The following is a 16,995-nucleotide window of genomic DNA, read 5'->3' on the forward strand; positions in this document are numbered from 1 at the left end:
CGCTTCCTTCTGATAGTGATGAACAGATTGAAAAAGCTATGAAGCAGCCTATGTTGAGAGATCCTGTAAATATTTGACATAAGTTTACAACTGAAACTCTTGCAGAATTGAAGATTGGAAATGATGATTTTTTGCTTCTAGTGGAAAAAGAATGTTTTAGAGAGATGCTTGGACGTCATGGTAAGGCATTTGCTTTCTTTCCACATGAAATTGGCTACATTAGTCCCGAATTGGTTGCACCTATGGTCATCTTCACTGTTCCTCATGTACCATGGAATATACGTCCTATACCTGTGCCTAAAGCACACTTACCAAAGCTGATAGAGTTGTTGAATGAGAAGATTAAAATGGGGATTTTGGAACCCTCTTCTGTACCCTATTCTAACAGGTGGTTTACCGTATCAAAGAAGAATGGTACTTTGAGATTTATTCAGGATATGCAACCCGTGAACAAAGTGACAATCAGGAATGTGGGAACAGGTCCAATTGTGGATGAATTTGCTGAGGCTTTTGCAGGACGAGCCATCTATTCTCTAGGTGACTTGTATTCAGGTTATGATCAGTTTCAGCTTGCCTTGGAAAGCATGGATATTACTACTATGCGGACACCTATTGGTCTTGTGAGGATGTGTACCTTGCCTCAAGGTGCCACAAACTCAGTTGCTCATATGATGAATGCTATGCATAGAGTTCTACGAGACTATATTCCGCAGTATACCATGCCTTTTCTAGATGATGTGCCTATTAAGGGTTGTGCAGAAGAAGAAAAGAATGAAAGTCTTGATTTTCGTGGATGTAGAGAGTTTGTGGCTGACCACTTGGTTGCTTGTGAGCAAATATTGACACGATTAGAGGAGATAAATTTGACACTTTCAGAGTTGAAATCTGTTTTTGGTGTTAATGAAGTTATCATAGTTGGGCATATGGTTGGATATTATGGTAGGAAACCTTCACCTGCAAAGGTGGATGCCATAAACAGGATTGCAGAATTGCTCGACTACTTCAGAGGTGCGGAGATTTGTGGGAGCTTGTGTATTTTACATGATTTGGATTCCTCATTTTGCTCATATAGCAGATGTTCTTTATTAGTTGCTTCGAAAGGGGCAAAAATTTCATTGGGATGAGAAGCATTCGAAAGCCATGCGTAAGCTCAAGAAGCTGTTGCAGTCAGCTCCTACTCTTCGTAAGGTGGATTATCAGTGTGGACGGCCGATCATGTTGACAGTTGATACTAGCCCTATTGGCATAGGTTGGGTAGTGGGACAGGATGATGCTGATGGAAATAGGTATGCAATCCACTTTGGAGCTAAAGTTCTTAATGAGCGACAGAGGAGATATCCGCAGATCAAAAGAGAGTTGTGGGGAGTAGTCACTGCACTGAAGTGTGACAAAGGGTATTTTATTGGAGCTTCAGTTGTTGTGGAAACAGATTGTTTGCCTTTTCTTGGTATGATTACTAGTTGCTCGACTCCAGATATAGCGATGCTTCGGTGGATTGCCTATATCAAATCATTGAATCCAGAATTTCGACACATAGCAGGGAAAGATAATCCAATTGCTGACATGCTATCTAGAGCGAGATATGAGGATAAGGAGTCAATGCTTGCAGAAGATGATGAGACAGAGTTTGCTGCTTCTGTCCTTGTTCATGATTGTCATGTATCTACTGTTGAAGCCTTTATTGAAGAACTTTATGTTGACGAGTGGCTGCAAATTGGACAGTATCTAAGCTCATTGACTCGAAGAGCTTATTGGACAGATGATGAATTCAAGAAAATCAAAAGGAAGGCTTATGGGTATTTCTTGAAAGATGGTTTTCTTTGGAAGCATCCAAAGAAGAGAGGAGGCTTGCCCTTGAGAGTAATTTGTGATGTAGCGATGCAGGTACAGATTATGCGAGAGTTTCATGAGAGCTCATGGGCTGGACATAGAGGTGTGTGGGCTACCTATGAGAAAATCAAAGAAAGATACTCGTGGAAAGGGATGTATAAAGATGTTTCTCACTTTGTGGAGACTTGCAGGGACTGCCAGCTTTACTCTTTAGTGCGACATCGTAATGAGTTGCATCCGACTTATCCACTATGTATGCATTATAAGTGGGTGGTAGACTTGGTTACTTTGCCAGTGGGACTTTGGCAAATGAGATATCTTGTCTTGGCTAGGGAGGATCTTACAAACTATGTTGAAGGCAGATCTTTGCGGACAAAGACCACCACTACAGTATGTAAATTCTTGTTGGAAGAAATATTTTGCAGGTATGGATGTATAGGCAAGATTACAGCTGATCATGGAGAGCTAGATGCAGATGAAGCTAGAGAATTTTTCTCACGGCTTGGGATTAAATTGGCTCTTACTACTGCCTATAATCCAGAGGGAAATGGCAAGAGTGAAAGAGGACATCCGCCAATAGTTAAAGCATTGGCAAAAGCTTGTAGAGGTTGGATTGGGGATTGGCCGAGATTACTACCTTTTGCGTTGTGGGCTGATCGCTCTACACATAGTGTGACTACTGGATACATGCTTGCAGAGTTGATGTATGGGCAAAAACCTGTCATGCCTACAGAAATTTGTACTCTCACTTGGAGTGTTCTTCCGTGGCATGAGAATTTATCAAGGGAAGAGCTTCTAGCTCTTCGGATTCGTCAACTAGAGAGAAGGACAAAATATGTGCAGCTAGCAGTTGATCATTTGAAGGCAGCCCGACTCAGAAATAAGGACAGGTTTGATTTAAGGCATCGCTTGAGGCCTAGAGCCATAAAAGAAGGAGATTGGGTTCTAGTCTACGACAGTAGTCTAGAGAATCATCATAGTAGCATGAGAAAAATGGTTCAAAGATGGTTTGGACCGTATGAGGTGAAACAGGTTTTTGACAATGGTACCTATGAGTTGGTTGAATTAGATGGAACACTATTGAGGGTGCCCATTGCTAGAAAACGAGTCAAGATTTTCAAGAGAAGAGAAGATGAAGAATATGCACTTGAAGCATTGACAGAAGAAGAGCAGATAGAAGAAAGTCAAGCAGAAGAAGCAGAGAATATAGATGATGAAGCTGAAGGAGAAACAGGTCTACTAGAAATAGAAGATGGACTCGACCTGTTTGTGGGTTTGAATGATCCTGGATAGTTGGCACATCCGGAGGATGCGCAGGTTTAGAGGGGGTGGATGTCGTGCTGCTGCGCATCCGAGTCAAATACACCTCCATTTCTTTTATTGTGCATTTGTGTTATTTTCTGCGTGTGATTCATTGTGTATGTGATGCATTATGATAATCCACATCCAATGTATATATTTTGTTAGTGCATGTGTATGATTTTGTTTGGATGCATGATGTGTGTGTGTTAGAAAAATATGAAAGACTGATGTCAAAGGACATTATCAAGCTGATAATTTCAATGATGATCTCTAAGAAAAGTGCAGGGAATTATGGAATCAAAGGAAGGTTTGTGGAAGCGATCATCTTAGTTCAAAAGTTCCCATGACATAAAGTTGAAGGAAGTCTCTCAAAAATTCTGAAGCGAGTAAAGCGCTAGTGAAGCACCGAGGGAGTACTTTTCCATCCAATCTTCAAGGCGGAAGTTGCAGTTTGTGCGTAGATCACCCATCACAAAGCTGTATGTTAATGGGGCAATTGATGACTCCAAAGATACCCTAAAAGAAAGGCTCAAAGGTGGATAGTGTTGTAGAAAAAGTAGTAAAAGGGGCCTTGAAGGTTAGCCTACAGAAAGAAATGAAAGAGACCGTAAAGAGAAGTGGCAATGCATGGGAAGAAGACAAAGAAACAAGTCCTAAATCAGACAGCAAGAAGTTGTTGAGTCATGAAACTGGTGCTGAATCTTCAGATCTAAAACCATGCACTGATCCCCATTTGGATCTCTCAAAGAGCAAACTGGCAGAATTGAAGATTATCGCCAAAGCTAAAGGTGTAAGAGGTTATTCAAGGATGAAGAGGGGAAACCTATTTTTGGGTTTTAAACCGCTTTTGGAGGGAAAAAAAAGCAGGCTGTTTTGGAGGGAAAGAATGGTTTTTGATTCGGGAGGGCTAGAATGAGTTTTTTTTGGCACGCAGTGAACGGCATGAAAAGAAAAACTAATAACAGAAGACGAGGAGAGATCGAAAAGGAAAAAAAAAAGAGACAAAGGAGATTCACGAAGAAGAAAGCAAGTAAGAATCAGAAGACAAGGTGGAGGAGTCTGAAGATGGATGAGGCATAATCGATGACGGAAGAGGAGGAAGACTAAGGATGATTTTCTTTTTGCCCTGGTGTGGTGACATCATCTGTGTGGATTGCAAAAAAACACGCTGGGAGCAGAAAGGATACCTTTGTGGGGAAGACATGGCAATGGGGCACAGGTTCCTTTCTTGGAGGATAGGAAAAGGTAGCTTGTAGCCAATTGGGTAGGATTTCCTCTGATTCGAAACAATCATCTACAGTAGCAACTCTGCTCGCGTGTGCAGACAAAAACCTACACTTCTATTCAGTTGATCAGAGAAATTTGACAGCAAATGCAGTCCACTGATCAGTAAGAATTCTTATTCTGATGCTTTTAACAATGGAATCGAAATTTACAAGGAATGGTTTTCAACTTCCGAAACCATGCGAAGCGGAGCTGGAACCTACAAAAAAGCAACCAAAGCCAGAGTTGTCGAACTGCTGACAGAGTATTTCCCTGCTTTATACTGTCGTCTCGCCAGTGTAACTCATTTTTAGCCTGTTACCCAGACAGAAACTTACTGTCTGGCCAGCTAGTTGCTAACTCTCTGGTAATTCAAGTTCATCCATCTCCGGAACCTCGCAGACAGTGATTTATTCAAAAGCGTGCAATTGAAGAGCCTTTATGATGCACAAATTACCTATGGTCATACCTTATTCAGCCACAGATTATTCCGCTACCTGTGCTATATGTGTAAAGCCCATTCAAATATGGAGAGGTCCTGCTATTACGGAGGAGAATTGATCCATTTAATGGAGGGCTGAAGCTCTGATTATATGAAGAAAACATTATCAGCAACAAAGCGGCATCTAACTTCAAGACTTGATCATTCCTCCACTAACTAGGATCAAACGATGAGTTGCAAATTGAATTCAAGAATGCAAACTCTGGAGTTGTTTATCTTTGCAATTTTGTGGAGAAGATGGTCATCGTAGGGTCACATATTTGCGTGCAAGGATGACTCGACTCTACTCTATTATTGATGCTCTGCAAGAAGGCGAGATGCTGCTGCTGTGACACCATAATAGGCATCGTTCATGAAGATGGAGTAGCAGCCTTTCATGCTGACTATTCGACTGCCTAATATCTGCCTCCCTCAGGTTGACAACACGCTTCAGATTTCTCTCCATGTTGATTTTGGGGCTTCGTCTCAGACTGTAATGCAACCTTGGTAACCAGCTCTTCATGATGAGGATCAATGGTAGTATCTCTGAACAACAGAAAGAGATTACAGAACCAGAATTTCTTGCAACTGAAATTATAAGGATTTTTATGGAGTTTGAACATGCTGAAGAGGCTATTAAGGCATTGATAAACTTGAATGGGAGATTGTTTTTGGGGATAAAGTTGTAGAAATTAGTTTCTATGATGAAGAGAGATTCAATGTGAATGAACTAGAACTACTTCCTGGAGAGATACCAGCATTGATGGCTTCTTGATCTGGCTCTCTGAATGTTGTGACTTGCTAGATGTTCAAGGACTTGACAATGCTGTGTTTGATTGTACAACATGGAGTCTCTAAGTCTTTCCAATCTGACAACTTGCCGCTGGGAACTTCAAAGACATCCTTCATATTTGGGATTTAGAGATGCCGAACATGCCTATAATGGTGAAAGAAAACTGTTTGATTTGAAGATGTGTAGAGTTAGTTATGAAAACAGCACAGATAATGAGATACTGCAGATTTTTCTAAACATGGACCTCATGTAAATTACTAGACAAGCAATATAATGAACTTTGGCATTAAAAATTTGATTTCTTCTTGTTAGCCTCTTCCCTTGTTGCAACTTGAACTCCGTGTTCAGCAGCTCTTACAAGAAATCTACAACAACGTTTGAGAGGAAATCGATCACCGAAATTTTATATCTCCAAAATTGTTTGAAGAATATTCAATATAAGGTTGGTACTTCTATGCACTCTTATATCGAGGCTTTTAAAGACATTATCAATCAGCTTGGTGCTGCTGGCGCTCCTGTTGCTAAAAATCAGATTGTTACTCAACTTCTTTATACCATCAAAGATCCTTTATATGACAATATCATCACTATTTTGTCTAACAAGGATGATATCCACTTTGACAAAGCATGTATATCTCTTATTGAATATTCTCAACGTCATGAGCATCATTTGGAAAAATGTGATGCTGTTTTGGTCACTCACGAACAAAGGGATTTTGATGTTGCTTTTGTTGCTCGCAAGCGTCCTGCTTCACGTTTTCAGCAGGGTGGATGCCCTAATCCAGGTAGTAAATCTTCTCGTCTTGCTTATCCTAACAAACATTGTTCTTATTGTGATAAGAAAGGTCATGTGGCTTCTGATTGCTGGGCACGTCAATATGATGAGGAGCATGGAGTTACTACAAAGCAACCTCCCTCGTCCAAAAGTTTTCCTCCTTGTGATTATTGTGCACATACAGATCATCCATCTCGTCGTTGTTATAAACACAGATATGATGAAGAACGTTCTCGAGCTTATATTGTTCAACAAACTGCAACTGATGATGATCATACTCATCAGGAGCTCAATTTCGTCCATTATGATATCTCTCCAGAAAATGTACTTCATGTTCATGATGGTTCTCTATTCATTGTTGATTCAGGTGCCACTGGAAACATGACATACCAATCGCAGTGGCTTCACAATTATCATTCTCTTCCTGTCAAGAAGTTTGTTTACCTTGCAGATAATACGACTTGTCAAGTCAAAGGAGTGGGTGATTTATATCTGGGGACTGTTTCATCCACTAGAATATTAAGAGGAGTTCTTCATTTTCCAGATTTGCAAAGAAATCTTCTTTCTGTTGCTCATCTAGTTGATCTTGGTTTGTTTATTGGCTTTGATCATAATCAAAACCTGCTCAATTTACTATCAGATGGTGTAAAGAAGAGGGCAAAAAAGGTATGCGTGTTTTGATGTTTTGACTAAACTTTGGTTTATTATGTGTACATAAAGGTAACAAAATCACAAATGATGGTACAAGAGATAATGGAACAATGAAAGCTAAGGAGGTCATTGGCCCTAATGTCTCTTCAAATCACGATACAGGTATATGTCTTTATTTCTACTAAACTTTGAAAATTAAAATTTGTACATATTTTACATCTTGCTTTATTAGGTGATTCATTTTGAGATTAACTAGCTTTAATTAATCTCTTTGTCTAATTTAAAATGTTCATAGTTATTTATATTTTTAAACTTTGAGTAATTGTGTGTATATATATAAATATAGATTAAAGAACAACAAAATGTGGGAAAAGAGGTAATGTAAGAAAGGGAGATCAGGAGGTTACTTGCAATAATGTTTCTTCAAGTCAAGATGCAAGTACCAACTTTAAGGATAAAAAACTTGTACAAATTTGGTGACCCAAATTGATACAAAATATCTAATTACTTTCTTTTGTGTTATTGAAATTTTTCATAATCTTGTATTATCGTGAACTTTGGTTAACTCTATGTATATATAGGTCAACAAGTTACTAAAGATGACACGAGACAATGCAAGAAAGGAAGACATTGAGATTTCTTGCCTTAACACTTCTTCAAGCCAAGAATCAAGTATTACCAGCTTTCTTATGTTGATAATGAGTCATTTTTTGAAATGGTTATACTAACTAATGATATTTGATCACTTGAGTATCAATAGGAATGATACGCATACCATCATATGATGATATCTATCAGCCACTCATGTTGAAATTTAGAGAAGAGGGTAGACAAACATTTATTACTTTGCAACATATTGGAGATTTAAGGGATAAAACAATCAAGACACACATGTTGCTTAATTAGTTTTTAGTTCTATGCTCCTTTAAAATTATTTTCATTTTTCTTTTGGTTGCTAAAAGTAGATGTTGATGTTTTAATTTGTTTAATCTATTTTGATCATTAGATGTATGTTATTGATCCTTACTTAGAAATGATGACATTCTCTATATAATTTTCTAGTTAAAAATTTATTGTGCAATTTCTTATTTGATTTTAGTATGTCTAAGAGGAAGGGCAAAGTAGATAAAGTGATAAGGAAAAAAGAGAATTTCCACGGAATTCCCTAGTTGAAAGTACATATAAGTAGGGAATGTAAAAAATAGAAAAAATGAGAGATTTCCTAGTGAGAGTACCTAGGGAATCACCTCTAGAAAAATTTTCCTATATATGAAATATTTCCTATATAGGAATTATTCCCTACATAGAAAATTTTGTATTTTCCTATGTAGGAAATATTTCCTACATAGGAAAGGTCTTATGTGATTCCCTACTTGTTCTCACTAGGAAATGTCCCATTTTCCCTAGTTTCTACTTTCCCTACTTATATGTATTTTCAACTAGGGAATTCCATGGGGAATTCTCTTTTTTTCCTATACGGGGATCGATTGAAAGTTCCTTGTGATACAAGCCTCGTCCTCCCCCTCGACTCTCCCTCCTCCCTCTCTATCGACTACCCTCTGCCTCGCTGGATGCACGAGCTTCTGCAGATGCACGTGCTTCTACAGATGCTTGTGCTTTAGCCGATGCACATGGAGCACGTGGAGTACCTGCATGTGGAGTACCTACATGTGGAGTCTGGGAAGTAGTGCCAGGAAAAGACATTAGAGGCATCCCAAACATGACACTGAACACCTCGTCCGCTGTGGGAGAGTGGCCAAGGTGCCTGGTCATCTCTCCCATGAAGTCTTCACTACTAGAAAAACCTCCAGAAAATGCATTGACCCCCCTGCCAAAGGAGGCCAATGTATCATTTATGCGATCCAAATCCGGGTCATTGCTAGATGAACCAGGATACGACATCTGCAAAAAAAACACAGGAAAAAGACAAATTTATTTGCATACAAAAAATCATATATTACCTACATTTTCAAAGAGCTTTCTTTAGACCTTGAGGATAAAACTTAAGTACTAATGCTTCTCATAAACAAGAAAACTGATAAACACAAACATGGGATTGGTCACATTCATCATTGCAAAAATATATTGTTTACTATCAGAACTGGGAGACCTGGCACGTGTATCCTCGCATCTAAAATGCAGGTTAGACAGCCCTCAGATGCACTTCAAAGTGAACCTTCTGTCCAGCGCATCTATCTTCCATCTAAGATGCAGCACAGATGCGTTGTCAGACGCACATTCCAGGTCAATGCGCGTGTATAATCGCGTGTAGAGTGCAGGTCAACCTTCTGTCCATTGCGTATATCATCGCGTGTACACTTCAGAGCACACGCGCCAATACACGCGCTCTAAGATGCGCCCTCAAACGCTATGAGAGGAAACATTTTTTGCGTCTATATCTCCGTCTACATTGAAATGTAGACGCGCTATCAAACGCGCTCGGTCGGCTGATTTTAGCCCGACGACCGCCATTGATGATTTACAGAATGCAATACATAATGGAATCACAAATCCTAAATACACAGACAGAGCAGAGAGAGAAAGAGAGAAACAAAGAAAGAGATAGAGAGAGAGAGAGAGAGAGAGAGAGAGAGTCACCTTGGGTGTTTGGTGTGGCGGGTGGTGGCGCTTCTTCCTTCTCCTTCTTCCTCTCCTTGGTAAGCTACCCTCCCTTGATGCTTGCTTGCTGCTTCTTCTTGTTCTCCTCTCTCTTGTTCTCTCTTTCTTCCTCTCCTTGGCTTTCCTTTTTCCCTTCTTGTGTGTTTGAAATGAAAGAAGAGGTCAGTCATGAGGAGGTGAGGCATGAAGAGACTGCATGTTGGCTAAACTCAAGCTTCAGAACCACAAAAAATGCAAGAAAGGAAAGGCGCAGTTTGAAAAGAAATGATTTAAGTATGGTTTGAATTTTGACTTGTGCATCTATTTTTGCGTGTATATGCGCGTCTATTTTTCAAGTAGATACAAGTATAGATGCAAACATAGACGCGTAGGTAAACACGGATATAGACACGCATTTAGGCTTTATCATGATTTTTTATTTTTAAGATAATTTTTGATAGTGAATTCTTATCATAAGTTTTAATGTATTTATAATGATTTTTGTATATTTAAAATTGAGATCTTAGAATAATTAATATGCTAGCTTTAAGTTTTTATGTAAACATATGAATGAAAAATATTTTGATGTTGTCATGAATTAGGTTTAATCATGTCATCGTCATCACCTAGTGCGGTGCATGCTGATGAGTCAATGAGCACATCCTCAAGTGAGGATGAAACATTGCGTCTTCATAATCGAGATGCATGGCTACGACGAAAAATTAAATGTATGTGTAATCGTTGTCGAGGGTGTATTTTTTGAGCACGTCAAATTGCAATGTCAGACCTCAGCTTGTATGGAGAATGGGACCAAGAAAAATCACTGGTATTCATTATTATTTTTTACCACTAAGATTGCTAGTCTATGTTATGGGAATTATATATCAACGTACATGAAATTCCCTTTTGTGGGGTTGAGGAGGATGCGGTGCCACATCCTCAGATGCTTCCTCCCGGGCGTCGAGAGGCTGTAAAACGTCAACGCGAGGAGGCAGAGTCTTCAAGAAGTGTAAGACTAACGACCATGATAGTAGCCCTCATGAAATGCCCCATCAAGTCGTAGAGGATAAGATTTTGGACAACATGGTACACCATCTATTTTCGCAACCAGTTCAGGGAGAAGGTCACTCTACGAAGCCAGATGATCCACTATATTTAGCATCCTCTACTCCGTTGTACGAAGGTTGTACGTACTCCGTTCTTCGTGCGTCCCTCGAGATACTTAACTTGCAAACAATTTATGGATGGAGTAATGTCAGTTTGGATGCGTAATTGAAGTAGGTATCAATTCAGTTTGGCTTATGAATCATAATATTAATTGTTCTATTTTGAAATGAGACAGAAATATATGTTGATGGTTTTTAAACTCACTTTTAAAAATATATGTAGGTTATTATCACAAATGCTTCCAAAAGAAAACAAATTTCCAACTAAGAGAGAGCAAGCAAAACATTACTTGACATCTCTGGGAGGCCTCGATTATGTCAATATCCATGTATGTGTCAATGATTGTGTCTTATTTCATGGGATTCATGAGTTCGCACGAGAGTGTCCTGTTTGTGGCGAATCAAGATACGAAGTGGAGATGAAGTCAATGGATGTGCCTCGTAAGATTTTGCGACATTTTTTGATTGTTCCACGTATTAAACTTATGTTCAAGTGTAAGTCTATTGGAAAGCTCATGTCATGGCGTGCTAGTCATCGTTCAAGTGATGGAAAATGGAGGATCCCTGCAGACACACCGGCATGGTAACATATAGATAATTTGTGGCCCGTTTTCAAAGAAGAGCCAAGAAATTTGAGATTTGGTTTAGGTATGGATGGAATCAATCCATTTGGCATCAAAAGCACATCATACAGTGTATGGCCAGTGGTATTGGTGAACTATAATATTCCTCCATCCATGGCAATTAAAAAGGGACATGCAATGTTGTCCCTTCTGATTCCTAGAAAGCACAAGGTAAAAAACATGGACATTTACTTAGAGCCTTTGATTGAAGAGTTAGAAATGTTATGGGAAGGTATTGAGATGCAAGATACAAGTGCATCTGCATCCTCTAGAGATTTCACATTGAAGGCCATGTTGTTGTGGACCATGCACAGCTTTCCAGGATACGGAGAGTGTTCAGGTACATGTATATAACTCTATATTTGAAATTCAAGACTTGAATCAATTGCATTTTATTAATTCACTTGTTTTTTCAAGTTTAACCACGTCATGATATCATGCATGTCCTATTTGCCATCCCTCTCTAGTTTCCTCTAGGCCGGCACGTTTAAAGAAGATTATCTACGATAATCATCATCGATTTCTTCCTATTGACCATCCCAAATATATTCTCCCTACTAATGGAATGACTCCACAATCTCTAACCATTTGAGATTGGAAGGAGAGATGGATTAATGCCGACAGCCACCCTCCACTCGGCATGAGTCGGTAAGAGGTGCATTTCTCTCGATTAACTTTAAAGTATTTAGCATGATGAATTGTTTACATAATATATTGTTTGCTTGTTAGGTTCTCTATATTTTTTCGTCTTCTGTACTGGACTGAACTCAAGATCAATCACTTGTTGGACCCCATGCACATATTCAAAAATGTTGTTTCAACATTATGGGATCACTTGATATGGGCTCGTGATTCAGTTAATGTAAGGGAGGATTTACATAACATTGGTTGCATGAGATGAGCCTGGCAACGCATTGGACCCAGAGGAAAGATTGAGCTACCCCATGCACCTTGGATGTTATCAAAGAACGAGGAAAAAATAGTGAAGGAACAAATATATAGCTTTCGAACATCCACAGGATGTATGAGATGTCTCAAGGGAGCCTTCATAAAGAAAAAGAAAAGAGGTGTGGAGCAACTATCTGGTTTGAAGTCCCACGATTGGTACAAAATGATTCAAGTAAGGGTATCTCTAACCATGAATATAGTAATTAGTGGAGTAACTATGTGTAAACTTTGGGGTATGATGACTTTTTCCTCAACTAATCATTTGATCTATGAATATTGTTTACATTTATTTCGTACTTCCTACTAGCATATCCCATTGTGTATCCAAAGATGTACGTGATATCATTTACAAGATGGGAGAGCTTGTGAGGTGTGTATACATTGTATTTTTTTATTATATATCTTTGAATTTCTACACAAAAATAAACAAGCACATCATACATCTTGACAGATATGTGAGCTCGAAGAAAATTGATCCAAACACATTGCAAGATGCTCGAGTATTATTTGTTGAGGTGGTTTGTTTGGTGGAGGAAATTTTTCGTCGATCCATTTTAACTACTCAATTACATTTACTCGTGCATTTGATTGATGAGATCGCACTTTGTGGGGCAGTTCATATAAGGTGGATATTTTTTTTGGAGCGCTTCATGAAAACCTTGAAAGATTTTGTGAGGCAAAAAGCATGGCCTGAGGGAAGCATGGCTGAGGGTTGGTTAGTGCAACCATCCCTTGTTTATATCTCTTAATATCTTGCTGAAGTGGATCCCTCTCAACCACGACTATGGAAAGATGATGAAGACTTGAGGATGACCTCCATAATACCTCAAGGAAAAGGAATGAGTAAAGTGCTAACAAAAGAAGAACTTCGTAAGTTAAATAGTTTCTGTGTGCTCAATAGTGATGTAATGAGCAAATGGGTGACACTATATAATGAAGCAAGGGCAAGAAGAAAAAGCGAAAGACAAGAATTTCACACTAGATATGGACGCAATGTCTCATTTCCAGATCATCTAAATGTGCTCCTACGTCATATTGATATAGATTGGTTACATGAGGAAATGGAGAGAATGGAAAAAGAGGAGGAATTTAACATATCTCAAGAAGAGTGGGAATACGCACGAGGTTGCTTATCAAAGGTGAGACATACTATCAATTAATTTGTTTCTAAATATTTTACTTTATATAAATAATTGACATGTTTGATCTTTTATCTTTTACTACTAGTGCACATTATTCAATGCACTTTGGTGTGAGGGTAAACATATTCGAACTCAACATATAGATGAAAAGAGAAATACCCAAGATTGTGGTGTCCTTGCTCACTTCGAGGATGCCAATGGTACCATGGAAGGTTATTGTGGCTTGATCCAAGATATTCTGAAGCTTGACTTCAGATGTTTCTTTATATATGTACTCGATGTGAAGTGGTTTAAAGAAGTGGTAACAAATGGTGAGCATTGCACAATCAGACGTCATCCAAGTGGTTTTGTAATCATTGACTATACAAAATTTCACCAAAAACAAGAATGACACATTAATACTACCTCGACAATGTGAGCAAGTATATATGCAAAGGCTAATTTTTTTTATATGTATACATGTGATACATATACACAATATAATAAGTAAAGTTTAATTTTGCTTTTGTTTTTTAAATACAGGTTGTGTATCATCCAATGGTAGACAATAACCAATGGTGGTATGTCATCCCTATATCTAATCGTTCAAAACTAATATATGGTAATATTACGACATGGAGATAGGAGATGACAATCCAACAATTAATGATGATGTGCATGATGACACCATCACTACAACACAATGCCGCCATACACGCGTCCATTACACGCGAAAAGTTACGGGCGCGTGTATGGTCGTTTATACTTACAGCAATATCGGGCGCGTGTATACATGCATGTAACAGCGCGTGTATATGCGCCAAGTTACGAGCGCGTGTATGGTCGTGTATAGTTACAGCAGTATCAGGCGCGTGTATAATTGCATGTGAGGGCGCGTGTATTTGCACGTTAAGTCTGTCATAATACACGCTTTGTTACACGCGACACAGAGCCTAACTACAGAAATCCATTTCTTTTCAAAACAGAAAACCATTAAGTTTTAAAAATGTCATTGTGCATTGCAGTGTTTACAAACCATTACAAAATCCCACTACATGCACTTACAACAACGTAATATATTGAAAAATATATCTTCATATGGTTATTGAAAGACAAAGTATACAATAGAAATGTCATGAATTTGGAACAATACAGTGATGGATTGGTTGGGGTTCGATCTCAACTTCAATAAGATCCATCCTTGCCAAATGATCAACATCAATATCCATTTGATCAATTTGTAAGGCTACGATTAAATTTATTCTACTATCGCTATTTTGCCCATTGATAATGGTACCGATGCCTTAATCATTCTCATCATCATCACCATCATCCTCAATGGAAGGGTCATCCTCATGATCATGAGAAATGGCACGCTCATCCTCATTATCATGATCATCTACATTGGCATGTTCGACATCATCTTCTTTGCGGCTTGCCACATCCTCCATATGCTCCATATCAGTGAATGTATTATACATTACTTTGGAACGTGGTGCAATAGGGATGACATACCACCATTTACTGTCATGCACCATTGGCAGATAGATAACCTGCTCAAATACACATAATTCATTAATTAATTAGCATATCAAAAGTCAAGGGGTGCGCGAGCTTAGATATATATGTACATGAAAAACATTTGTAAAAAAATGCATACCTGCTCACATTGTTGTGGCAATACGAGCCTATCTTTCTTTGTTTGCCAAAACTTTGTAGAGTCAATAGTTACATAGCCACTTGCATGGCGTTTTATCGTTGCGTTAGGCCCTTTTTCCACCACGTTCATTTGCCATTTGACATCCAAAACATACACAAAGAAGCGGCGAAAGTCAAGTCTGTATATGTCTTGGATTGTGCCACAATAATCATCCATTTTTCCATTGGCTCCCTCAAAGCTACTAATGACACCGCAATCTTGTGTATTCCTCTTTTCATCTATTCTTTGTGTTCGAAAATGCTTGCCTTCACACCATATAGCATTGAACATAGTGCACTGGACCAAAATATAAGCAATATCTATGTAAGCAATTAATGTGAATAAATATGAAAAGCCAATCACTTACAAAGAATGCAAATTTACATTTATTCTATGTACCTTTAACATGCATCCTCGTGCATACTCCCATTCTTCCGCCGTGATATGCAGTCCCTCATCTCTCTCTGCTCTCTCCATTTTCTCATGCAACCAATCAACATGAATATCATTCGGAAGTGTTGCTAGATGCTTAGGGTACGCCTTATGAGAGCCATGTTGCCTCCGAAAGAGAGCTCTGTCTGCTTGCCTTTTTGTCTTTGCATCCTCGTATCTTGTAACCCATCTGCTCATCACATCACTATTAAGGATGCAAGTGAAATTAAGATCATCAATCAATGTTCTCTCAATTACTTTGCTCTGTCCTTTTCCTTGAGGCACAATAGACGTCATCCTCAAGTCCTCTTCATTGCTCCATAGTCGCGGCAAAGAGCTATCCACCTGATCAAGAAATTCTGATATATATACAAGAGACTCTTGTATCAACCAACCCTTAGCCATGCTTCCTTCGGGCCTTGCACTTTGCCTCACAAAGTCTTTTAAGGTCTTCATGAAGCGCTCTAGGAAGAACATCCAACGGGCATGCACAGTGCCACATAAAGCAATTTCATCCACTAAATGCACAATGAGATGTAGTTGACTTGTGAGAATGGTTCGCGGAAAAGTCTCCTCTACCATACAAACCACCTCCACTGCCATAACACGCGCATCATCCAATGTGGCTGGATCAATTGCTTTGGAACTAACATATCTGAAAAATAAATGCACAGTACGTTATACCTCATGCACATTCATTTTGCAAGGTATAATGAAGGGTGATCTTACATGGGATTTACATACCTCACAAGCTCGCCCATCTTATAAATACATCTTTTCAAACTCCTGTCTGCACAATGGTCGATGCTAGTAGGTAGTATGAACTGCGCACATAAGAGCACATGTATATTTGGGTTAGGGCATTACAAAATTTAATTTCAACCTACAATAATTGGAAAACACTTACTTGGAGCATCTTGTGCCAATCGTGGGACTTCAACCCATGTAGTTGCTCAACCCCTCTTTTCTTAGTGGTTGTAAACGCTCCCTTCAACGATCTCATGCATCCAGTGGGAGTACGCAAAGTGGTGATGGCTTGCTTTACCTGCTTCTCCTCCTTCTTTGATATAATCCAGGGAGCAGGCGGAAGACGAACGTGCCCACCCTCCTCTCGTGGCCAAGCTTGACGCATACGTCCTGCGACCTGCAAGTCCTCCCGTACGCTAACATTGTCTCTTTTACCAATAACATGTTCCCAAATACTAGATCCCACATTCTTGAAGATGTGCATGGGATCAAGAAGATGGTTGATCTTGAGATGGGTCCAATATGGTAGCCGGAAAAAAATGGAGTACCTACACAAGGGATTGCAG

The 16,995-nt window shown here is 39.1% G+C and overlaps 1 pseudogene; it reads right to left on the reverse strand.

The window, feature by feature from the left end:
- Nucleotides 1–14,684: 14,684 nt before the first annotated feature.
- LOC148037768 (uncharacterized) lies at nucleotides 14,685–15,541 on the reverse strand (annotated as a pseudogene).
- Between the last annotated feature and the right edge of the window lie 1,454 nt (nucleotides 15,542–16,995).

The sequence above is a fragment of the Lygodium microphyllum genome, chromosome 4, assembly GCF_053477565.2.
Source record: "Lygodium microphyllum isolate KBCC chromosome 4, Lygodium_microphyllum_v1.1.10, whole genome shotgun sequence".
Lineage (NCBI taxonomy): Eukaryota > Viridiplantae > Streptophyta > Polypodiopsida > Schizaeales > Lygodiaceae > Lygodium > Lygodium microphyllum.